We start from the raw sequence: 25658 nt of genomic DNA on the forward strand, positions 1-25658 counted from the left end.
CGGTTTTGCCTGGGCGCTACACGTAAGGGGCGCGCGCACTACAAGTTGTACGGGGTTGTTTTTCGACTTAGTCTCGCGTTGTTTCCTCTTTCCCGATAACACGCATCGCTCTATCGCTCGGGTTTTCGGTAGCAGTCGGGGTGGTGTGTTCAGTGTTCCATACGACACCGCCGTTCGATATTAAAATGTACATTTTCACGGTCACCAATCGCCGTTAGCCGGGGTGATGGTGTCCATCATATCTCGTCCCGCCTGTGTACCAAAGAATTGTTCGAACCGAAAGTGCAGTAAAGAGGAAAGTGATGATCGACAGTAGTAATAAGTGGAAATAGGTAAATAAGTGACTTCAGTGTGCGAGTGTTTTGTGGTTGGGGACACATTTCCTCCAAACGCTGCAGAAAATGTGCAACAGCACTTAACCTCAACCCGGACGGACAGCTCGCTGCTATAAATGAAGATGTATCAGCAGTGGATCAAAAGTTGGCAAAAGCGTCCAGCTGGAAGGCACCAATCGAAACTGTCACCAAGGGAAACGCGCAACTGCATCGGGAAAGTGCTGTGTTTAGTGAGTGAGGCCTAAGGGCCTAAGGGTCTAAGGGCAGCCTTGTCAATTCCACACCAACCGGCACGAAATGAGCATCTATGTGGCGCTAAGGGCATGGAGAATGCCGAAACGAACATTTCCCACTGCGATAGGACTCTAGTGAAGAGTGAGTGAGTGAGTGAATGTTGTTGAAAGTGTTGAAATAGCGGTGTGAAGTGTATTCCCAAATTTCGAGATAAAAAGAAAACTTTATCGTGGGGCTTTGCGTTTGCGATTTTGAAATGTGGCCAAATTCTAGTGCTAGTCCTCTCGGCTGTAATTCACGACCAAGCAGCGGTGAAGCAGCGAAACGTGATTATCATGGCGTACGACGAAGGAAATGGTGACCTCCCACGAGTCGCACTGGACTTCCCAAACGTGTAAGTATGTTTCGTATGGCAAAACTATCCAATTAATAACTAGTTTGTGTAATTGTGAAGTGCAGCAAACGACAATCTTTATGTTCGAAAATAGGCTACAATGCACGTTCGACATAAGTGCATTTCTTACTTGCTTACCAGGCGGTATATCTCGCTCTCTGGCTAGAATCCCTTGAGGGGCTTGTGGGACAACTTTTTCAAAGGAACAGGTTTTAATTTCGCCAAACCCGTGTGCTCCAAACTTTGAAAACAGGTTCGGGAAAAGGTGGGAGAGCACGCACCAAGTTCCGGTCCGCGATTTTGTGTTGACTCATTGGCACTACCAGCGATGATCGCCAACCGAGCTCAGAACACTGGATTTGGTTGCCGAAACCACTTGCGCTTCCGGTTCGCGCACTGGCCAGGAAGCCCAATGAGCAGAGTGCCCATTTTCGCACAAGCGCCATTTTTGTTGCCAATTTACGGCAGAATTTACGCATCTCGCCCGGTGCCATCGACCGGGCAAAGAATGTTTCGCCAATTTTTTTGTGTGTTCCCACTTCCCTCCATTCTGGGTGCGTTTTCGTTCAACGGCTCCAGCAGCACAGGAAGGTTTAGTGTGAGACAAGCAAGCAAAATTAAAAAAAATGCGTACAGGAAAAGTAGGAAGTAAAAGAAGCACACACAAGCCCATTCGTAGAATGGCAAACGAATCTAGTTAGCTTGCCCGAGCACCGGCCGAAAAAAAAAGCTAACTTTTTGCCTTTACACACACACCAGGGCACACATACATACACCAGCCGAGTACATGAATTTGTTATTCGGCTTCCTCTCCTCCCCAACCAAACAACTTCCTTTTTGGCCGCGTGTTCTTCTTTTCGATTCACGCATTAAAAAGTGCGTTTCACTATGTGCAAGAAAGATGCGTAGAGTGGACGTGGTTGGTGGACGGGAAAGGTGTATGTGTGTGTGTGTGTGTGTCGTTGCTAGGCTAATGAAGAGAAAGAGCAAAAAAACTGCGTACGCAAGGGGATGATGGTGGGGGAGGGGGGATGGGAAAGAAATTTAAGCCAGCAAAAAGTCAAAATAACCAACCCCGCGCGACTAATGGCGGCATGGAGGGTGCACGAAGCGGGAAGGTGGTATGGTTTGGGGAGGTTCTAACGAATGATCGTGAACGCAAACGCAGCGCGCAGCGCTTCCGATGGTCGCGAGTTGTTGTTCTGTGGTTGTTGTGTTTTTTTTTCTTTCGTTCAGTTCGTGGTTCGCTGGCCCTCTCTAGTTCGTTCATTATTTTTTGCACCCCACCGTGGTTTTGTAATGTGCTCGAGTGTATGTATGTAAAGTCAGCGAAAAGAGAGCATCACAGCAAACGCTAGTCGAGGGGAGGAGGACGATGTTACGAGCGCAAAAAAAAAAAAAAAAACAGAAAATACAACTGACAGACACGGACGCGGAGCAGCGAACAAAAGTGCGTATGTCTCTCCAAAACGCACACATAATCTATCCTTCTGCCCCCCCAACCCACAGACAGAGAGAGAGAGAGAAGAGAGCGAAAAAGGAACAGCACCAACAGCGATAGCCGAAGGGAGCGGCCTAGAAGCGTTTGAAAACGGAAGGTGAGAAGTTAAATTGAAAGGGAAAATGACCACGAAAACAAGAGAAAGAGGCGAAAGCGGCGGAAACAGACAGGTGGTGGTGTGGAAGAAAGATAAGGGTGGTGCCGGTGCGAACGAGATGGGTAGTAGTGGGGTGGTTTCGGTGGCGAATTCTGAAAATTCGCCGACTCGAAAAGCGAGAATAACGAGCGATCTCGGGAGGTGTTTGTTCGCTGTGCGCGTATCAGATGTTTTTTTTTCTTCTTTCTTCTCCCTGTCTGCTTGCCTGGGCAGGAGGTCTAAAATGAAGAGTTGAAGGTAAGACGGACGCGCGCGTCTGTGTTTGTGCGTATTATGCGTAAACAACCGCCCCAATCGCTGTTCTCTCACCCTTCTGGGGTTGCAGGCGCGAGCAGTGTAAGGGCGAGCGCGAGGGCGATAGACTGAAATTGTAGAGAAGATGGAAGAGGCAGCAAATCATATTCGCTCGCCGGCTTACGCATGTCTTACGCAGAAATCATTTGGAATTGAAACCCACGGTCAAGGGTGAAAGGGGAGAGAGAGGGAGAGAGAGGGCTGATACGAGGATGGGCAAAAAAGTGTTGTGATGTTGATAGTGGAATGCAGAAGAAGCAGACGATACGATGGTGGCGATGGCGAAGGAAAAATCACCCCCGGAAACCTGCCAAGAACTGCAAGAAAATAAAGAAACGAGGCAACTTTGGGGAAAAATGTAGGAAAAAAAACAACAACAAAAAAACTGTGAAGTAACAAATTGTACACAGTGGGGAAAACATGTTGATCAGACTGGACAGCAATGGGAGAGTGGGGCAACAATGCGTCATAGGCACTATGGGAGCGCTTCGATGGGGCGTAAATCGTTAGCAATTTGACCTTGAATGATAATTGTTACAGAAATAGTGTGATAATGACGTTTCGTGTAGGCTTATTTGGAAGTATGGAAGAAATTTTTTCACGTTTTGTGATAATAAATATCCCCATTATTAATTTAAAAATAAATATTATAATACATTCCAGAATATTTTCATGTTTGTTTACTTCATGTTTGCTTCTGCGATGAAATGAGAAGAAATTTTAATTAAAATTCTACCATAGATGTTAATCTACCATACCGAACTTTTTTTTTGCTGAGTGGTATTAAAAAAAAGCCGGTCTCGTAGTACAGTCGTCAACTCGTACGACTTAACAACATGCCCGTCATGGGTTCAAACCCCAAATAGACCGTGCCGCCATACGTAGGACTGACTATCCTGCTATGGGGGGATATCAATTAGTCACTGAAAGCCAAGCCCACAAGTGGTACAGGGCAGGCCTTGACCGACAACGGTTGTTGTGCCAAAGAAGAAAGAAGAAGAAGGTATTAAAAAAATATAAAATATTTAAATTAAAAGAAAAACATAACTTACTCTGTAAAGAACACGACTGAGTCTTGGAAGTCTTAATTGTTGGGATCATTGCTTTGTAAACATTACTTTAGAGCTTGTATCCTTTAGTACAAACACACAATTTTGCGCTTCCCCAACAATTAAACTGTGTAAATTTACAAAAAAGTTTGTAACAAAACGATGAAGATAACAGAATTACGTATTATTATATCTTCCTTTTGCTGATTCGATGTGACCGTGTTGGGGAGTGGCCAGTAATTAATTATGTCCATTCACTCATATCAAAGTGCACCACTGTGCCAACCATGCCGGGATCAATTAAATTCTGGATATCTCTGCACAACTCTTATCCAATATTGCTAAACTTACAAACGCAAATTGTGTTTATTTATAGTACCGTATGTACCGGAATGTTTTTTTTAATTGACGAATCCAGTTCCCAGTTGTAATCATCACATCGCAGCCACACAAGCATCACTGTCAAGGTCAAATGCTAATCTAACACAAACACTGCCGTCGCCACGTGACCAACGCGGACTGCCGAAGAGGTATGAGACGGAGAGCGGTGGGTGGATGCATTAATTATTGAAATATTGATGAGCGTTAGTGGTGGTGGCCGGTTTTGAGGGCGAATGATGATAGCCGAACGATTACCTGTTACAAAATATTCGTTCGCCAGTTCTTAAAAATGTCCAAAAATAGCAAACAACAACAACAGCATCGCATAGTTTTTTTTCTTTCGATTTTGCGGAGAGGTCTAAACGGGGACTTAGCACAGCTTCTTGTTTTATTTGTTTTAAATCGACAGTCTCTCCAAAACCAAGCGCTTGGAGTGACAGAGAAAAAAAGAGGTTATTTTTTGGATGTAAATTTAATTTGAGAGCATTAGTTCGTCTTAAAGCAGAGATGGAGACTTGTGGATCTATTCTGAAGCACATAAACTTTGTTTTTACGGCACTACTCCATTGGCCTGGTCGCAACATGTCCTCCTTTACCACGTGTGCGCTCCCCTAAATAAGCATTAGTGAACATTCCCAGCAGGAGGTGTTTGCTAAAAGTGTCCATTATTTCGTCACCTTTCAACACAAAGCGCAGCCAACCAGCTCCCGTACTACTGTTTGGTTTTTTGAACTCATTCTATCACCGTGTGCTTGGTGTGTGGGGACTCTTGTTGGGACCTCTTGGTGTGTGTGTGTGTGTGCCAAACCCTTCACAAAATACCCCCTTTTCTTAAGACGATGCCACAGTGTAGGGGGTCCGTCGTATTTGCGTGCCAAAAACTATCAAACAGTCATAAGATTCATTTAGTGTCGATCGCCATCACTTTGGCCATCGTCTCCTGTCTCAGCAGGACCCAGCGGCGGGTGCACAAATAAGCACACACACACACACCAAACCGCCAGCCGCGGGACGGGAAAAACGGGAAGTTTGTTTTATTATTTTTCATTTGGGCAGTCCGACTTTATGTGTCCGCTTTTGCACCGTCGTCTCACCGTGTTATTCGCATTCGTCGTCCCGGGCGTGTCGTGTAGGAGGAGTGGAGAGTGGAGACATGAAGGAATTTTCCTGAAAAACAAAAACCCAACCACCAGAAGCACACCCTAGCCGTATGAGAAATGAAGGTAAAGAAAGGGTGGCCGGCGTTCCTATTCCGAGCTAATCTTTGATGGCAGTAGGCAAAACAAACAGCCAAACATTAGGTAGGACGCGAGGCACGAGTAGGGTTTTGGGTTTGGGGGCAACGCATAGTGTGCGCGATTTACGACGGCGATGGTGCACGAGATGGATGGACGAATCCATCGCGCAGTTTTTCGACCACTGGAGCCAACCATACCAAACCAACCGGTTGGGAATGATAATGAGAGTTAAGTATGAAAAATGGGAGCACCAGAAAGGGAAATGCCAAACCGACGCCGTTTGGCGGACTGTGTGGCAGACTGTGGTAGTGACTAATGCAAAGCTTATTTATTGGCTTTTAGCCACCGGAATTAAGCTTTCAGTGAAAAGAGGGAAAAAAGGAGGCAAAGTAAGTAAAGCAAACCAGGTGGCTACAAATGATAAGTGAGCAGCAAGTACGCGGGCGTCGCTGGATGTCCGTAGATTTATTTAATGTTTGATTCCCTCCTGGTCGGATTTCGATTGGCTTAGATCGTGGAGGTGGTGGTGGTGGCTTTTAGCGACGGCCCGTGAGTTGGGTGAACCAGGGGTAAATGAAATAGAAACAATACACCCTTTGTGAGTAGAAGTGACGATTTATGCGATTTTGATTTTTACGAGCTTTTCCAGTCCGTCTCCGCACCGCGACAGGTACCGCGCGAATTGCCGGAGGAGTATCGTACGTCGAGATTAGCTTGATTTGATTAGCCTTGGTCGGTGGTGGGTTACTTCGGTGAGAATTTACGGCCCGTGGGGATGGAGGAGCTTTAGCCTTCCGAACGGTCACATACATTCGCATGATTGCAATTGATGGTGTGGGGCATTAGTGGCAAAAGGAATACATTTGCATTTTGGCGTGTTTCAGTGAAATCCTTTGACTTTTTGTCTTAGTAGCCTGTCGAGCCATCCACTCTGGTGGTTTTCTCTATGAGATTTCTATTGGAATACTATTCGACCAAATGATACTAGTTTTTGGGTCGTTGAGCATTGGTAAAATTGCTCATAAGAGTACATTTCTCGCAATATATTACCTGGTGCCGTGACCAGGATTGGAAAGATTTTCAATAATATTTATCCTTTTCTTTATTCCAACATATTTCATTTCATCTCGAATTTTAACTGTTTATTTCTAATTATTTCTTAAATTAAAACCACGAATGTTACTAATCGTAGTATAAAAATGTAAAATGCTTGCAAGTGTTGAACAGAAGAGGGTTGACGTTAAGATTTCTAGCAGTTAGTTTTAATAATCTTGGTCTTGGTCACACTTGGTCACTTGGACTTGAACTAGTCTGCAAAAGTAAATGTTATTCCTTCTTAAAAGTCTTTGATTGAATATTTCTACACACTAAACCTCCACATACATCCACAATCTTAGAATTTTGCTACACAATTTTGGATTTCGGCTTCGGAAACACATGCAGGTGGTGGAGGTATTTTTGCCAAAAACATCAACACACTTAGTCAACCATCAGCGGCGTTTGAACTGAACCACGAGCACCACAGTTATGCTCGGAGCACCGGATGCATTGCCGTCCGCTACGAGGCAGCAGCAGCGAGGGTAGCAATGACGAAGGCAAGATTGTCGAGCGTTTCCGCCTGCCGATCGAAACAGCAATCACGGTTTGCGCTTTGACGTCGCCCACTGTCCGGGGGAGACAGGTTTTTGTGCCATCAAGAACACTGCCAAAAATGATCGTGTGTGTGTGTGTGTAGTGCAAAGGCGCTAGTATGAGGAAGAGCATATTATTATTATAACATTTATTTTCGACACACATTTCGTGCAGCAGCGTTTTCACGAAAGAATTTCTTTGTTTCCGGACGTCGCAGAAACAGAAAATATCTAAACTTCAGCGCGTGAAGCAGCGCAAAAACTAATCCAATTTAGCACAATACAAACCCTCCCCCCGGGGCGGGTGCTGTTTTCGTGACTTGGATTTGATTGTTGGATTATAATTATTTCTTTTTCGAACTGTTTTCTTTCCCTGCTATTGTCCCAAAGCCCTGATTATGCAAATCCATTCGGTAGAGACGACGATTTCTTTAATCAAACCGATAGCAGTAAGCTGTTTGGCGAGCAAAAAAACAAAACACAAACGGGTTCGTTCTTTATAAAATTGATTTAAAAACAAAAAACTATTGTCCAACACACTGATAAGAGGACTGGTTTTGCGTGCTGCATGAAACTTCGCTTAAAACGACGTCTCTGATAAGCGAATGTAAAGGGATGTGTTCAGGTTTGCAAAAAAAAGAGCACGAGAACATAAAAGTATATAAATTAGACCCAAATCGCGTCGAGTGTTTTCGAGCAAGTTTTGCAATCATGCTTCGACGTAACACGCTACCATCATAAACGACGAACTCCAACAAACAAAAATCCGTGCAATTTTGCTGCACGAAAGTGTACGCCTTTGGCACGAGAACAGTGTTGCCCTTTTTCATGTCATAGTCCCACCAACCGAAAGCGTTTTATTCGCTTGCGCTAAATCTCTTCAATATCCTTAACCAAAAAAAAAGGAGCAGTGCTCTAAAAACAGCACTCCGAGTAGATTTTATCGATTAGGGATTTCATTAATAATCAACAAATTGTCACTGATTGCCTTCCGGAGTAGTACCAGTGACCACCTTCCGCTCGACCGGCCTAGGTGCGTCCTTGATACTCACAACGACCCGAGTGGAGCGCCTAATGACAATTTATTTCACAACACATTCACTCCGCCGATTTAATGCAATTGAACGGAAATGTGTGACCAACGCAACGGGAAGTAAGCCGCGTTAGCATTGGAAAGCCTTCATTAGTCATATCGTTTTCGCGGAGAAACTAATTGTATCTTTAGCTTTGTAAGGAGCTGCTTTGTTTTTGGAGGGGAGGAAGGAAAATGGTCAAGAAAGGGGCAGCAAACTGTGCTAACCGGAAAAGCGCAAGAGAAATAAATAATTCATCACTATGCAGGGACCACCGGCCGGCCGGATTCCGGCGCATCAGGACGCTTTCGCAATAGAGCAACCAAGGAAAACCCTCAGCACTCCTTCGCATTCGATAGCGAAACACGCTGACATTCGCACAACGAAGGCTAGTGCCCGAAACGGCCAGCTACTTAATCAAAGCAACGAACCCTTTGCCGTAGACCTGCCCTTTGTTGCCGAATAAATCACGCCGAACCGCTTGCTAATGGATGGTTTTTCTGTTTTGTTTTTGGCTAATGACGACTTCTTCCGCCGTTCCTTGCGCGAGGAGCCTTCTGGCGACAAACCGATTGTTTTGACGTCGGTGAAAATGCGAGCAAATTTCCCGGGAAGCCCGCCGAGGGTCGCCCGATTGCTACGATAATGATTTTACTTCCATTTATCATCGGCACATTTATTGCGATTTTCAAGACATTCCTTTTTTGACCAACGGGGGCGCGCTGGTATGACGTACGATTATCTGCGATGTATGGGGGTATGTGTGTGCGTGCGTGCGTGCGTGTGTGCTTGGAGGTTCCGAAAAGGAACTCTCATTATAGACGGGGGAAAACCACCTCCCCGTTGAAGCAAGGGTGAGAAATAAGCAATAAAAGCCGAATGTAATCAGGCTAATATTTTCGCTTACACCTTCATATCCTCGCGCGCGCGATTGTTGCGTGGACTGAGCTTGCAATGTGTCGGTGGGGTCACTGCCGGAAGTGCTTTTCGCCGGCCAAGCAGGATCTAGGCCGAGGGTGAGGTGAGCTGGGTTAGTGAATTATGGGAAGTATTTAGGACATTTTTGTTACGTTAGCATTTGACTCGAGGAAGTATTTGCACGATAAAGTTTTTTTTTTACGTGGCAAGCAAAAGCCAAAAGTGCGCTGATGAAGTGATTAACTAATAGTGGTAATTACTATTGGGAAGTAAGCAGTGAATCAGGGAATGAAGATGAATAGTTTTCGGTGGATGAAATTAAATTGTGATAATTAACGTACATTAATAAAAAATTTAAAAGAAAATACACAAAATTTACTATTATTTTATTAATGATTTGATTATTTATGTCCAAAGTTGTTATTTATGTAAAAAATTAGGTTATTATGTTATCAGTTAGCACCTAAAATTTTACACACTTCAAATACAATCCCGATCGTTTTTTGTTCATGCGCTTCATGCGCTAAAGCATAGAAGTGTTTATCGTAATTTTTAATGGCTTACGTGTGCATAATCTTGTGATGATCGAAACAATGTACTACACTTGGATCGAGTGGCAAAGGACAACACAATAGACAATTAATGTGATAAATTGAATACTTTTCATACTGCTCAATCCCCCCCATATTTCCTGAACAAGTCCTAGGTTAGTCATAGTGCTCGGATCAAAACATTGCAAACTATACAAACATACAACTCCGCTATCGTGGATAATTCCAAGGCTTCTGTTTCGTTTGTGTGCGTTCAGAATTTATGTTAATTTAATAAATAAAAAACGCCCTCACCCTCGCGCGACGAAACACATTTGTTGGCGAGGTGGCACTGTTGAAAGAGAAACAACATTAGATCATTAGGATTTATCGTGGCTTTTTCGGTAAAGGTTCTGGTCCGCCGCTTAGCCACACGGAAGTGGATAAGAAAGAAACAAAACCAAAAAAAAAAACAACGGAACCAAAATCACGACCGCAAGCAAATTGCTATCCGATTGGAAAACTGATTTCGTTCGAATTTCATTTCCCTGCTTGGTGCGCGAACACGCTCCAGTCCACTCTCCTTGGTCAACTTCCGGTTAAGCGCGCGTTTGGGCGCGCAAAAAAAAACAGGGAGGGCTATACCTTGGGGACCGGATGCAGGAAAAGCATTCCGCGGTTCGATCGATTAGCACAGTGCGATAACACCGACGACCCCCCATCGGTGGCGGTGCACATAAAAATAATGGCGAAAAATCGTGTATCAAAAGGGGACGAACGAAGGTGCTGACGGAATGAATTTTCGATGGGTTTTTATTTTTGCTCGTAAACAGCACGACACACGAGGAGGGGGCCAGAAAAAGGAAAAAAAATTACTAGAAACGGACTAACGCGACGAGCAAATAAATCCATTTTGCGGTCACCACTGTGCACCGGGGACCACCTGGAGGAAGTCGGCGCCATTGTGTACCTTTTATCCTGTCCTCGGTGGGAAAGGGCGAATGGCATGGCTGATTGGAAGGATTAAAAGGACGCACTTTAATGACCTCGCTCTGTGGAGCGGGGCAAAGCGATCGGTCGAATTTCCCAGAAAAAGATTGCCACAAAGTGGCCTGACGATGGTGTGGTGTGTTGAATGGGAATTATTTGCGTCATGTTTTTTTTTGCTAGATAAACGCACTTTTCCTCCAAAAGGGTGGAGAGACGAACGCACACACACACACAAACAGCTAAAAAGGCCATCATTACCATCAACTACTTGCGGTGCGATGCTTTCCCATTTCCCCCGGCCGCGTTCCACTAATGACGCTTCAGAGTACACCTTGGTGTTCGATTTTTCGGACACGAAACGATTAGAAGCATCGAAAATCGAAATTTGCTGCCAGGTCTCGTGCCTTGTCCGCCGCCCCAACTCACCCACATTCTTGCCCACACCACCCAGCACCGAGGGCAGCGCACTGTAATCAATAGTACACCTTCGGAACCGCGGCCGGTAGAGTTCGTCGTGCGCTCCGCGCAACACCGAGCGAGGGTCCTTAATAATCGCGTGGTCAATAATTTATTTGGGATTTTCCCCCAAAAAACGCACATGTGTCCTGATGGGCTGGGATGGGGATGCGTGGTGCGTGCCTAGAGGGCCCAAGCGAAAGGGACAGGATGCATAAATAAAGTATTGCTCAATAGTTGCGTTGCGGAAAGGCTGCGCGTTACGCGCTGGCATTCGCAGCAGCAGTTTGGAACACCACTGGGGGGAATAAAAACGAACAAGAAGAGAACCGTCTGAAGAGCGGCCATAGTAATTTAATAGTGATTATGTTCCCTCGCCCGCTTTAACCTCCCTTCACTCCTTAGAAGCTGGGACATTGTGAGGAAACGCAACGTCCCATTCGTTTGCATTCGTGTCCTTGTTTTCCCATTTCCCAATATTCTTCCACCCAGTTTTGGGGCTTTTGACATGGAGGAGGGTTAGCTATTTTTCGGCAATCAATTGTTTCGATCTACTGGCAAGTGACAAGATCCGGTCTGAGATAAAACTTTCTGAGTGGGTGGGAGGGAGAAATGGGGAATGTGTGTGTGTGTGTCTATTAGCAGACAGGTGAAGGAGTAGCTATTTAATAAGATATGGAGTAATGTGTATCGTAGTTTAATTTTGTTATTAAATCTCCTGACACGTTGAAGGGTTGTAAACTCTGGCAAGGGAGTTAAAGCCCGGTGTGAATAATTGAAATTAAGTTCTCATATTGCATTGTTGCATTGTTTGGCATCGCTCGTACTTTTATTACGCTGTAAGAGCCGTAAGAGATTATAAATGTGTCATTGATTGCCAATTTCATCTACTTTTATGTCAATTTTATAACATATTAAAACAATTGTTTCGTTAGTCATAGTACAATGAAGTTGTCTATGTTTTTCTATTCTTCTAGTAGGTTCGGTATTAGATCTCTACATATAAAGCATTCCAATCTTTTTAAGAACAAATGCACTAAGAGGTTAAACACATGTATGGGTTGTTTAGTTTTTAAGATGAAGTAACAGAAATTAAAGAGTTGGAACAAGCACGAAAATCATAGAAAATATCATACAAATTCTTATGAATATTATATGCTCTCTGAAGCGCACCCACGACTCCGATCTGACTCCGGTTATTGTTAGTCCGTTTCCGAATATGACTATGATATCCCGGACACTGACAGACTCCGACCGTCTTCTAAATGACACCGACACTCAGAATACGACCAACTCTGACCGACTCCGGCCGACTCCGACTCTGATTCCGACTCCAGATGATTTCGACTGTGCTCTGTCCGACTCCGGATGGCGATACCAGACAATGCCGTATAATGCGGATATAACGACTTTGCGGAGTCTTTTACAAAAAGTTTAGAGTCGGATCGAAGATAGCTACGGATTTTTGCCAACTTGCGTTCCGCTGGTTTCTCCATGGATTCGATAGCCCAATATCTTCTTACTCAGTTCGTTGGCGACCATTAGGTCTGGTTGACATTAGGACTCGACACTTGCACGCTTACAGGCCCTATTCATAGCCGGTCTCCTTTCCTCCGATCTTCATGTTCCCTCCCTTGTCTCGTCTATTCCCCTTTACGTTCCCTCTCATCACTTCAGGGCTAGGCCTTCACTGCCTTTACTCAAAACGATCCCTGGATCAGAGCTTGTGAATCCTTTAATTCTCACTATCATCTGTTTGACTTCAATCTCCCTCTTTCCCAATTTCGCTCTCGCCTCCTCAATTCTGTATAATTTCCTCTGCACCCCAAAGCAAAGAAGAAGAAAGAAGATAATAGCATATCCGTGAATCTCTTACATCTATTAGGATTTTATCTTGAAAAACTTGAAACATTCAGGGTAATGTCAAAATAATATTCTGAGATAATTAACATGCTATCTTGAGCATTAAACTTGTGAATATTCTGCAAAGACGAACAAAAGCCTCAATTAGATTTGATACTTTAATCTTGCTGATATCAATTTGCAATAAAAATACATATTATATGTATATAACCGCAAAATATTCCAAAAATACAATTCACAGGTGTGTAGTTCGGTTTAGAAGATCGAAAAAAAATTCAAACCACCTCTCTAAACCGCTATTTGACCATCCGCTACACCGAACTCGCAATACACAGTACTGTGTCCTTTATATGCTGATATAGCATGAAGCAATAAATTATTAACGAAAGCGGACATTAATTTCGAAATGGCTCAGCTCGCTTTCTCTATCTCTCTCTGTCGTCCTGGTTGAGTAGTGTGCCGTTTTTCCATTACCTTTTTTTCTTTCTCACTGCGAAGCGTTTTGTTTTGGCTCTAGTTGGCATGAAAATTGCTTTCGGATATTTTCTATCACACTACGGTCGAACTCACCGCACGCACAATCAAGGAACGCAGGAGTAGAAAGGGGGAAAAGTTTGGTATGAAATGATAAAATCAATTGAACGGGCCCCGCGCGTGTCGCTTACGGCACACCGAGGGTGGTCAACACATTGTGCCCCCCTATAATACACAGCCGGCACTCTCAGGCCAGGGCCAGGGACCTCGAATTGCGAGATATTGACGTTTTAGCGTACGCATGTACGCCGCCATCCTGGATGGACAAGGGGCACCCACGCAGCAGCGGCGATGAAGCTCCCTTTTTTTTTGGTTGACGAACGAATTGTGCGTGTCGTGACACCCGAAAAAAAATAAAAAAAACCCTCGCACACACATACACAGAAAAAATCCACCCAGGACGAAATGGCGATGGGGAACGAGGGGTATGAAAGATAGCCCAGCTGGCCGTAGGGGAAAGAGGTGGAAAGTATAAGGGGCGGAAGGTGATTCAAAGCTGTTGGTTAACGGTCCAAAATTGACTGTCCATTTCGCCCGAGCTGTCCATCAGGATATCGAGAAATCGACGAATTAGATGGCGCGCACCGCAAGGCTCGTTTTTTTCCGTTTGTCCTTTTGTTGCGTTTCCACTTCCTTTCTCCATTTGCAAGGTACTCCCGTGGGGGTTTGCGCGGTCAAAAAAAAAGGTAGATAAAGCCTTGCCCCCTGTGAAGGGGAAGGTAATTTGTGACCGGCAGAAACGCGTAGGGGCAAGATTATTCATTTACCAATGCCCGGCAAAGGTGCGTATTGGGTGGGGGGTTAAAACGGGAAGAATTCGCCCTGTATCCGCTGCTGTTGTCCCCCGTTGCGTTGATATGTTCCGCACGCATATGCCAGCTCTCCTACCTACGCATAAACGCCGCCCTATCACAACGTGCTATCAATCTCCTATCGCATCGAACTGCAAAGAGAGTTAATGAACCGTGGCCGGAAACGCGAGCAAAGTAATTTAATGTTAAAAAAAAAGTGAAACACCAATCGACAATCGAGACTAGATGCGCGCCATTATCCTTCTCACGTGGAGTTGATTAACGCGCGCTCGAAAGGTAGCTTTTCCTTTTCAGCACAAAGAACACACACACACACGCATCAAACGGAGAGCAAATTGCCGCTCAATCCTTCTGGTCGGCGGCACCCAAATGGTACCGGCTCTTTTACCACCCGCCGGGCTCGAGCACCAAAGGATCAACAGACTGCAATTTGCGCCTTCTGCAGCATCGGAATGTGCAGGCAGTACCTGCCGCGCCACCATTGTTTAGCCAACACGCGCAGAAGGCTTAGCAGGGCTTTTTGCTGGTCCACACTGGCAGGTACACAATGGCAGCGGGAAAACGGATGCAACTTGTCGGCAACACAGAAGAGACAAACGTGTGTTGTGTTGTTTGGTGCGCGTCCAGTTGTGCGTCCTTTTTTTTGTTGTTCATTTTGCCCAACAGTTGCTATTATGATGTGAAAATGGGATTATGATTGTTTTCGGAGTAGCTTGCTGTGCTGCCTTCGTGCTGGTAATGTATTTATTTTCCAATGCGAACAAATTAGCACATTTCCGGGCACTGTTGACTGCGTTGAAAGCTATCCTGCAGGATAGATGGAACGTGAGGTGGATGGCCGTTTGGTTGATTAGAGATTGGTGAGAAAGTCGGTTGAGAAGAGTGAGAGATAATTGGTGCAGTTTGTGCAGATTGCTAGGTATAAGTGCAATATCACTTGAAGTTTTTACGAAATTGAATTTCATCTAAATAGTACATTAAAAAACAACTATAATTCAATTTAAACATATAACAACACGGTTTACATTGATATAGCAAAATCAACTCATCAGCTGAACACACTCGGGTGGTCGAATGCGTATAGTTCCGATGTGGGGAAAGCCCGGACGTAGTTCGAACCTCATCCAAGACCGTATTTTCGTAGCTCGAACTTTCAGTTAAATGGTAAACAAGGCGAAGTAAAAGATTGGTACAGCAGGACTGCTTTGGACATGCCCTTGCATATGTAGTTATCTTCAAGAAACAAAAGAAAAAGAATAATAAGAAGAACATAAGAAAAGAACTTCAAAAAAGGATCAAGCCATCCTTCCAACAAAACTTTAATCCTTCTATAAAAACATTACACCAGAGATTAGATCCGAAGATATCTCAGAAGTTTCTAGTTCTTCGTTGTCTTGGATCTTCAGTCTTCATCACTGCTACGAACATGCGAACCTTTCATAAATTCGCAGTACTTTCTGCGCAGAATTCCTAACTTCAAACCATTTTAGTGTGATAAGTAAAAGATAACGCAATGTACTGCAAACCCAGCAAGGAACTAATGGCATCAGCCAATTATTTTAACCTATGTGGGAAATCTAACCTTCATCGATTGGAAAATAGCTATGAATTGGGGCATTGTTTACCAAAATAACATCACTACCAATTCCCTGTTCTTCCAGCAAAAATAATAATGCAACTGCTGCTAAAATAATAACTTTGTCAATTCTAATGTGTGCTTAGTGTGGACCACCACCACCACCTTGTGTCTACACCAGTATCGTGAAAATAAATCACAAAGACAACTCCAATGATTACCCAAGCGCGCGTCGAACAGACAGTTTGCTTCTTCACCCTACCATTTGTGTCTTTTGCACTGGAATCATTCCATCGGTGCATTATGTTTGCCGTCGCTTCCCATTTCCAATTCGGTTCCCATTCCCGCTCCCTAATCGATTGCCATGGACGACGACATCGTCGTGTGTGCGATTCAGTGGCTCTACCGTGCCACACCGGATCGCAGAAAACATGCTAATTCGGCATTCATCGTTCCCTTCGAGCGTGGAGTGTGTGCTCTCGTGCACCAACGGCGGTGGTGTCCGTCCACCAGCTCGCATTTATTTGCGCTAGCCTCCCGAAGCGGGAGGGAGCGGGAAATGAGGGGCTACCGGCCGTGTTCAGCGAGCCAAGGTAATTGAGGTTTGTGGCATAAAAAATTCACGAAAAAAGAACCATTCGCCAAATCCGGTGGTGCATTGGTCAGCGCCATTTCGCCGGCGCACGGCGAAGGTCTAATGGTCACTGGCGCGACACCGCTCGGTGGACCACTTTTGGAGAAGGTGTGCACCGCGTGCACTCGTGGATCGCCGAGCTGGGCGGGGTGACTTGCAAGTTACAGCGGGGGAGCAGAGCAGAGGGTGGTAGTAACATGCACATTCCGCGGCGAAGTTTGTAGGTTCTCGCGGCAATGGCACGAAAATTGGCAATTTATTTGTCGTGCAGAAGGTCCGACAAAAAAACGGTGTGGGTGCACTTGATGGGGGCATGGGGGGGGAGGGGGCAAAAATTGCTATCCAGCCATTTTTAAACAGCAGAATATTGGTGGCGATGGTGTTGGTGGTGGAAGGCAGAAATCACTATCTTGCTTTGCATGCAATTTCGATGGTGTGCTGGTCAGGCGAGCACAAAAAGGAACGACTTCAAACAAAAACCATCCACTCAGAATGTAGACTGGGGGGCGTTGACGAGGAACGAGCCAGGCGAACGGATGCACGGATAGGGATTTAAGGGACCCATGGTAGGGCGCCTCTAATGCTCGAAGCGTCGAATGACTGAGCTTTCGTGCCAATTTTATTCCTAATTCCCCTGCCACCATCAGGTGGCACAAATCAGCACCACACAAACACACATCATGCAAAGAGCACCACCACGGGGTGCTTGATGGTTGAAAATCGGCACACAGCTGGAAGTAATGACCTTCCGCTCCGGTGTGCACGAGCCAGCTGTCCACTAAAATAGTACACACCATCAAAACATAAATCCTTAGAAAATCCAAAACAAACCATTTTCTACCGCTCACCAGCGCGCGCACCTGCTGGGACGCACAAACTGAGGACACAGTTTTGAGCTGTGGACTCGGTCTTACTGCTACATTCGTCCGAGAGCTACTTTGCATAAGCTCCATTGGAGTGCGTATGACTGCACTGCTGTAAAGTTTGCATTAAGCTGACGTGGACGACGAACCCGCAGAATTATTCGTAATGAGACACTTTAGTGGCTCAATTTTTTCTCTCCTAAAGACGTCATGCAGAAGTTACATTACTTATGCCCAAAATAAGCCCTCCCTAACGCGACAACTCACCGATGAGGAAATGTAATAGATACACAGCAGCTTGTTCGCTCGAAACCGTCGACCTGGAGGTCAAAACATTCAAATGTCCCGAAATCGCCAAAAATTATCTGCAGCGACCTCCACACACAAACAAGTTCAACTTTATGCTACTTGAGAAGCGTCCCACTTCCTCTACACACCCGGCCTAGGTCAGCGGGTGACCATTGCACGGGGACCATTGAACCTAGGAACAGGTTCTTACCAGCGCGCAACAAAGAAACGTTTGCGGAACAACATCGGAACTATCGCCAAACATCCACCGTAAAAGTGCATTTCGACCCGTCGCTGTCGGCTGCTCGGCCCTTCCCGAAGGCATTTTTGGGTCTCGTCGATATTTACACACTGATTAAAGCTGAGAGAGCATGTCTTCCTGGTACCCTCCCTGAGCGGGCGTTGTGAACTGGCGGCCCGTTGGTGCGTTTTGCATGCACCCGCATGCAGCAGCAACGGGGCGCGGCGGTATATATGATTATTAATGCACATTTTGGCGGTCGAAAAGCGCCCGGAAGTTGGATGGCATCGAACGATACAGTGTGGCGACAGTTCGTTGAACCACACTGGTGCAAGCACATTGTGTCCATGGCAAACAGGGAGCCACCCCTATGGTTTGACCGATTTCAGCGTCCATTAGAGGGCCAGCTGACGGTCGGTGGCATGCATTGCGTTGCGCTCTTGTCGCTGCATTATCTTTTTTTAAGACGGAGATGTACCGTGAGTTCCGATTGAACATATTTGTCTTGTTGGGTGTATTGTTTGGCGATTGCTTTACGGCATAATTGCAAGAAACAAAGGCAAGCAAAGCTTCCTCTAACCCGTTCTACCGTCTGGCGACGGTCGGCTTAGCAAAGCGATCGCCATATTATTGCATCGAGAATTTTTGCACCCTTTTACCTGCCAAAAAAGCTCAGCATTGCAATTGCAACTAACTCATAAAACAGTGCCATCGTCTCTTGCTGCCGAGCTGTGGCAGTTGTCTACGGAGATTGAGTTGCGATAATGCACCAAATTTCGGGTTTTGTTATTTTAAGCCTTTTTTCCCCCTACTAGTCCCGTGCACGAACAGTACGAACGGGGTAAAATAGGCGAAGCAAACCCATTGTGCGAATTTGGCTCCGGTCTTCCTGAAGCATCCGCTGATCCGCTTTTTTACGATGCCTCATTGTGTGCTACCTGTGGCCGAGGGCGACCCTTTTGCAATTGCAAGCCAGCCTGCAACATGTGGAAGCGAGCTTTTACGAGTCTTAACTCTTTCGTACTTTTTACATATATGTTTTCCCTTTTTTTAGTCCCTCTAAAAGCCCTTTCCAGAGAGTGTAAACAGTAAAATCGCATTCTGTTGTGCCAAAAAGCCCGAAAAAAACGGAGGTGGGTTGTAAAAGTTAACAACGATTGCTAATGATGATGGTGGCAGGGTATGCGATTTTGGTTTTTGCCATGTAAGAAGAAAGCATGCTACAAACTGCAATAAACAGGGAGACGGAGAGAGAGAGAGAGAGGAGTACCGGGGGTTGCCAAAAATACAAAAAAAGGTCCCATAACAGGGAGTGACCATCGATTAAGGGATGCCATAAAAGCGGGTGCTTTTGCTTTGAAGCATTCACGCCGAAGAAATGGGAGAATGAGCGAAATTGGGAAACAAGGAAGGTGCAAAGCGAAAATGTATTTTTGCCTACCTTTTTTGTGGAAAGTCATCGAGAGCAGAAGGGAAATGGGCAAGGGTTAGAGCGCGATATTTGGGTGCATGGGTTATGAATTATTGCAATGTTTGCCGCTAATATAATACTGTTGAGGTACATCGTTGTAAAACCCTTTTACGGACGGCCATTCATGTGATAAAAGTGTACAAGAAGTTCGACAAAAGAAAGTGAAATTAGTTTCTCACATTTGTCTTTAAAGACATATTTTTTCGCCACCACAGCACGTATAATATACTTCTTTTCTAGAAACTATGGCACTGCCAGTATTATTTATTGTATTAATGATGTCCTCTGTGTAGCATATCTGTTTGCTGCAACCGGCACAAAGCACCATGAGGGACTCTCCCTTGCCTGTATCTATTCTGCAAAGGCGATTACAACTGAAGAAGCGTAGAATCCAGAGATGGCCTTAATCGACAGTCCCAGCAGCATCGGATCGATGCCAATTGCATTCAATCAATTAATAGAGTGTCAATTATTGCTAGACTTCTAGTGGATTCGCATTACCGATGGTTCCCTCCACCATCGGCAAACACACTTTCTCCCGCTGCTGGGTAATTCTGCAGCAGAGAGCTAACAAAGCATCTAATGCACGTGCCAATTGCTTTTAAATTGCTACACTAATGGCATCCCGCATACACTGGGCGAGCATTAATTCATGATCAATCTGGAATTGTAAACATTACAATTATTAGGCCGAAAGGAATTAAATGGGATCTTACTTTTAGCGAAGAGATATTATAGATGTTTTGCATCGAATACAAATGTGTTTGAACGACCAGACTTTTGGCTTGAGACTATTACTATTCCGAAACTATTAAATGAAAAGAATCGCATTGACGACTAAAAATCCCTAACATAAATTTAATAAAACGCTAACAAATGTATGGAGGAAAATGTTCAAATAAAACAAGAGATTTTTAACGTGCGTCGCAGAATTCTGTCGTAATATTGCATATTTATGCTGTTAACAACGTATGTTACATCGCTCAGAACAAAAAGGAACCGAGAACCAAAGTTTTTGAACAAAATATTAGTGTTGTGCTTCATTAATCTTTGAGATACATTCATCTGAATCTACTGCAGTTAGTGATTCGAATCTCTAAACCTTCATAAACCTCCAAATATTGCCTGAATCCATAAAGAGAAATTAATCTCCAAATATCTATACTTTTAATATTATAATTACATTTTAAGATCATTAAGATCATAAGTCATATTTTTGGCGACTTCTACCTACGCGGTTATGCCCACCTATACAGACTTTCGAGACTTATGTAGTACCACGCAGCTGGATACTCAATCCTTGCTACAGCGGGATGGGTCCGGTCCATATGAGGCTTGAACTTATCACGTGCATGTCGTAATGTCACGTTAAGTGCAAGCTGACGACTGCTCCACATATCTTACGCGGTTCATGAATGTCTAAAGATTTATAAAACTAAAGAAAATGACAAATCCTTGTAGCTGTTATCATGCATCTTTAGTCTTTACAGATTATAAATCTATATAGATTCGCAAATTTCATGATGATCTCAAGAGATTCATGAATCTTAAGAGTTACGGGGATTCTTGAATAACTAGAGGGATTGTACATATGTATGGATTCAATATTCCATGAAAATTCATGAATCTTAAACACTCTTCATCAAGGGTCCGTTAAGGTTCATGAAGCTGTATCAGAGTTTGCTATCTCTACAACATATTATTATTATTATTATTAATACTATTATTATTATTAGCAAAGTTATTACTGTCTCAGAAATAGAAACTCAAGTAACAAAGAATTCGGATAACTCATCTTGAGAAAAGTAGAATTTCTGGAGAAGAAAGCATGAATACCACGACATATATTATTAAAACCAATAAAAAGCAACAGAAAATAGCAAAATGTTCTTAAAGCACTATACAGCATTGGCTCAATCGCAATCTTTTGATACAATATGGTTTCATAAATCCGTATATGCAACGTTGCAGTACAGCACTGAGCGTGTATGTGCGTGTAATTAACGTGTAGCATAACAGTCGTGTCTAATCAGTGACACTGTTGTAATCGCCGACAATAAGCATAGAAGCAGTAGCTGATTATGCAGAGCATATTCATATTGCGACGCAAAACGAACCAACAAAAACATGGTGGAACACATCCAGCGTGGCGTCCGTTCACTAGAGGGGGACCACCGCTCTACCATCATTGTCGCTCCGATCATCGGCTGGTTCAATTGACCGCCCGGTGCATTGCCACCACCCGGTAAAGTGCGTGTAGAAAGGGACGCCTCAATAATGGGCAAAAAAAAGTCGCTCGCACACACACACGCACGCTCGACAATCAACGAGAAAACCTCAAAGTGCATTGACCGTCCAAAATTCGTTTCAAATGTCCAGAAGCTTCACCGCCCCTCGCGCCCACACACACACACACTTCCGCGATGTTGCATCGCCGCGAATGCCGAACACAACGCACACACACGCTGCTGCTGCTGTGGCGTTGTGAATTTGGAAGTTGTGTGGTGGCGCGAATGCCGCGTTGTTGCTTCATTGTGGCTGTCGAATTAGAACTGGTTCTGCAGTTTGCGTAGGTTTGCTGCACTCGTACATGCCCGCTCGCTCGCTCGAATGGGCGACGGGGTTGATGGCAAGCGGATGGTCGCGCGTAAAACGGGGGAAGAGCGCACGGGCGTGTGTGGCGATGCGTGAGATATGCAAGTGAGTCAATGCACGTACCCCTTGGGTGCGTACTGTGCGCAAGCACACGGTGCGTATCTCTGTGTATGTGTGTGTGTGTGTCTATGCTCGTTTCTGAACGATCGCTTATCGCTCGAGCTAGGCGTAATCGTGTACGAACTGGAAACAAAATTTTGGAAACACATCTGCAATGCTTGTGAAACGCATTGGCAGGAAGCAGTGATCGATGATTATCATTTCAACACATAAGAAATTGTCATTTGAAGTGTGTAGAAATAATTAAAAATATACACACAAATTGGCTTACAAAATAAAAGAAATCATTACCATTAAAAGCTGCTTTGATTCTGAGATTGTAAGTTATAGAGAAAAAAAAACATAATAATACGATTCTAATTCGGTAAAATGCTCGACCTCTTTTTGCATTCTACACTTGAGCATACAAAGAGAACGATCGATTCCAGCAAACAACATGCAATTGCTACCCCTAATGCGATCCTTCTCTTCGGCGAAACGGCTTACAATGCGCTTCAACATTGCCAAAAATTAGAAACGAATCCCTTTTCAAATGCCTATTCTCAAAAAGAAGGCTTTCCAGTGTCCTGCTGCTCCTTCTTCTCTACCATTGTGTGTGTGGAAGAAATTGTCAACAGCAGCATCAACTTGTAGACAAAACAGAAGGAAGCAAAACAGAGGGAACAGAGGAATGAAAAACACAGAAATTGCCTCATCAGCCTCTCTATCTACCCCGAGCAGCAGCAGCCGCAGCAGCAGCCGCAGCAGCAGCCACAACCGAAAGCAGACCGACGATGCCTGCAAGCGCATTATGTGTGCTCGCTGTGCACGGTAATGTTGTTATTTCTTCTTTTATTGTGGTTATTTAAGGTTATAATAATCGACCCCGCCCGATGCAACGCTGCCGCCGTGCACTTTTTTTCCCCATTTTGCTGTTGTTGTGTGAATCTGAATGGAAGAAGCAAATAATGCGTGTGTGTGTGCAATTTTCTCCCTTTTGTTGCCTACGATTGCACCTCCCGTGGAACGGCGGGCGCGGGTGGGTTTTGAGAGTGTCATAAACGTACCCGGGGTCAAAAGCAAACGAAACCACCACCGAAAGCAGAGGTTTTGTTGAAGAAGGATTGAAGTGAAACAGGAATAATAGAGAGAGAGATTGGAATGGGTTGTCAATCCTTGTTGTGGAAGAAATGCTTCTCACAGATCCTTCCTTTTGCACTCCTACTGTAAACATCCTATTTCTGAGCGCTTTTTTTCTCTTTACTTTAACCCCATCATCAGCAAGGGAAAGTGAGTTTGGGTCTTTCCGTTCTTTGTGCATTCGTCGTTCGATACCCTTAATTTAATTTTTAAGCACAGCTCTCCTCACGGGTGCACGGGATCGTTCAATTTGTCAATTTTTGCCATTGTGTTGGCGTGTTTCTGTACCCCGTACCCCACCCCTACCGCTGGGTATTGCTGCAGCATTTTTTTAGATGCTTCTCTTTACCCCGTTCTCATTCATAATTACGTCAGGGTGTACACGAATGCGCGAATTACCTTCGAACAAAAAAGAAGGTATCATAGCAAAAAGGAAGACCTACGAGATCAGGTACGATAAGAAAAATGTGTTTTTAGCAACGAAGTAAAAATTGTCCCGAAACAAAAAAAAGAGGCGTTATAGGCGGGACCAGTATTGAGCGCTCGCAGCTACTTGCTACCGTGAGCTGCAGGGGTGACAAAGCGCGATTTTAGGGTAAGGCTAGTTTCATTCAGACTGCACTCAGAATGGACATTGGTACAATTATGCTGCTATCATTTCCATTCATGCGTCTTTCCGCAAACCATTGACCAATCGATGCATCAATGAACCCGTGAAGGTAGAAAAGCATATCGATTCACTGCTCGGTTCGGCACCAAGCAAATTAATAGAAAATATAGCCAATTTAATTGAAAGGTTAAAATGAAAATAAGTAACATAAAACAATAAAACAAAAAATTAAAATACAATTTTAATACTTGATACTAATTACTGATAATAATTACATAAATGATATAAAAATAAGCAAGCTAAACCAATGACTTACCTGAAACTTCATTCATCCTGCGTGGTATGCGCATCTGGGACGTTTACATGCCGCCCAGAACAATTACTTCTGACATAGGATCGTCGTTCCAAGATCAAGCTCATGCCTGTTTGGCGTATGTAAGCAGTAGTAATGCTATGCATGTGCTGCAAATATTAAAACAAAACGAAAATGAATTGAGTTTAGCACACAAACATTGTGAAATAACCAAACAAAGAACGAATAAATCACGAAAACAAAAGTAAAAATTTCCGAACGAATCCCTTTTCAAATGCCTATTCTCATAAAGAAGACTTTCCAAAAAAAAAAGTTAAAAAAAAAGTTTAAAAGTTTCAATTTTAAATAAACCATGTTATAGCAAACAAATAATGTGAAATGAAAAATATACAAAGTACTCATTGAATATACATCAGAACATGGCTTATCGTACATCAAAAGGATATTCAATTCCCCAAACTATTTAGGTTATAAATATTGAAACAATAAAAAACATTATCCGAAACATATTAAAATAATAAATTAAATGCATTTTCTTGTGATTCGCCGCTGATAATTATTTTTTTACCGTGAACAAAACGGCAAATCACAAGGAAATGCATTCAATTCATATTTTAACATGTTTTAAAGTTTCAATGGATGGGGAATTGAATTTTCATTTTTTTTTGTGGTTTAAAATAAGTCTTATTATGATTAGTGCTTAATGAAATATAGCAAAGAATCATACAACTTCACGTTCAACTTCACTCGATCTGTAACACGGGCTTAAAATGGTCTGACCACGCTTGCCAAATGCTTGCTCTTGTACGGGGCACCAGGCGTCCGCTTGAATTGTGTCGAATATTATAAAACATAAGAGTAGAGACATATTTATGAATTAAATACCATTTGATTATCACCGTTCATATACTTTTCAAAGATTGGGATAAATTTGAGAAAAAAACATAACACTCTCTACAAAGTAATACATTGACATAACTGAAATAAAGTAAATAAAGCATATTTTAAAAATTTTATTTTAAAAAAATCATAAAAATAACTATAAAACATATAAAAAGGCAAATTAACTGTCTGTCTCCCTCTGCACTCTTTCGCCTCCCTCGCACTACCGGTCAGCACTTGCGCGACCGTAGTGCTAGTTGAGCATGATGCTAACGATTATGGTCAACGAATGCGCCAATATAATCGACGTGGCGTGTCACGTTGAATGCTGACCTCCGGTGCACAGATAGAGGAAAGACGGAGACAGAAACACATACACACAGCAGCAGCAGTACAGAGTGAAACAGGAGATAAATTAAGCATCCATTGGGCCGGGAGACGTTAGAAGCGATATCGAAGCAGAGAGCATAGAAATGCGCTAGATACACGTTTCGTGTGTTTGTCTGTGTGCGTGTGTGTGTGTTTCTCTATAGCTCGTTTTGCTGTGATGAAACTT

General features: G+C 43.9%; 1 protein-coding gene and 1 long non-coding RNA gene across 2 annotated transcripts in view; one reads left to right on the top strand and one right to left on the bottom strand.

Moving 5' to 3' along the window:
• The first annotated feature begins 308 nt into the window (after nucleotides 1-308).
• LOC121600429 (longitudinals lacking protein, isoforms A/B/D/L) overlaps nucleotides 309-25658 on the top strand; it is a 36024-nt gene continuing 10674 nt past the window's right edge. Inside the window, exon 1 of the mRNA XM_041929010.1 lies at nucleotides 309-963. The gene's annotated coding sequence lies outside the window, so the exon portion shown is untranslated. The remainder of the gene's footprint in view (nucleotides 964-25658) is intronic.
• LOC121600435 overlaps nucleotides 3958-25658 on the bottom strand; it is a 37422-nt gene continuing 15721 nt past the window's right edge. Inside the window, exons 3-4 of the long non-coding RNA XR_006005825.1 lie at nucleotides 24224-24369; nucleotides 3958-10087 (exon numbers count right to left, since the gene is read on the bottom strand). This is a non-coding gene — a long non-coding RNA (uncharacterized LOC121600435). The remainder of the gene's footprint in view (nucleotides 10088-24223; nucleotides 24370-25658) is intronic.

Source organism: Anopheles merus, chromosome 3L (assembly GCF_017562075.2).
Source record: "Anopheles merus strain MAF chromosome 3L, AmerM5.1, whole genome shotgun sequence".
Lineage (NCBI taxonomy): Eukaryota > Metazoa > Arthropoda > Insecta > Diptera > Culicidae > Anopheles > Anopheles merus.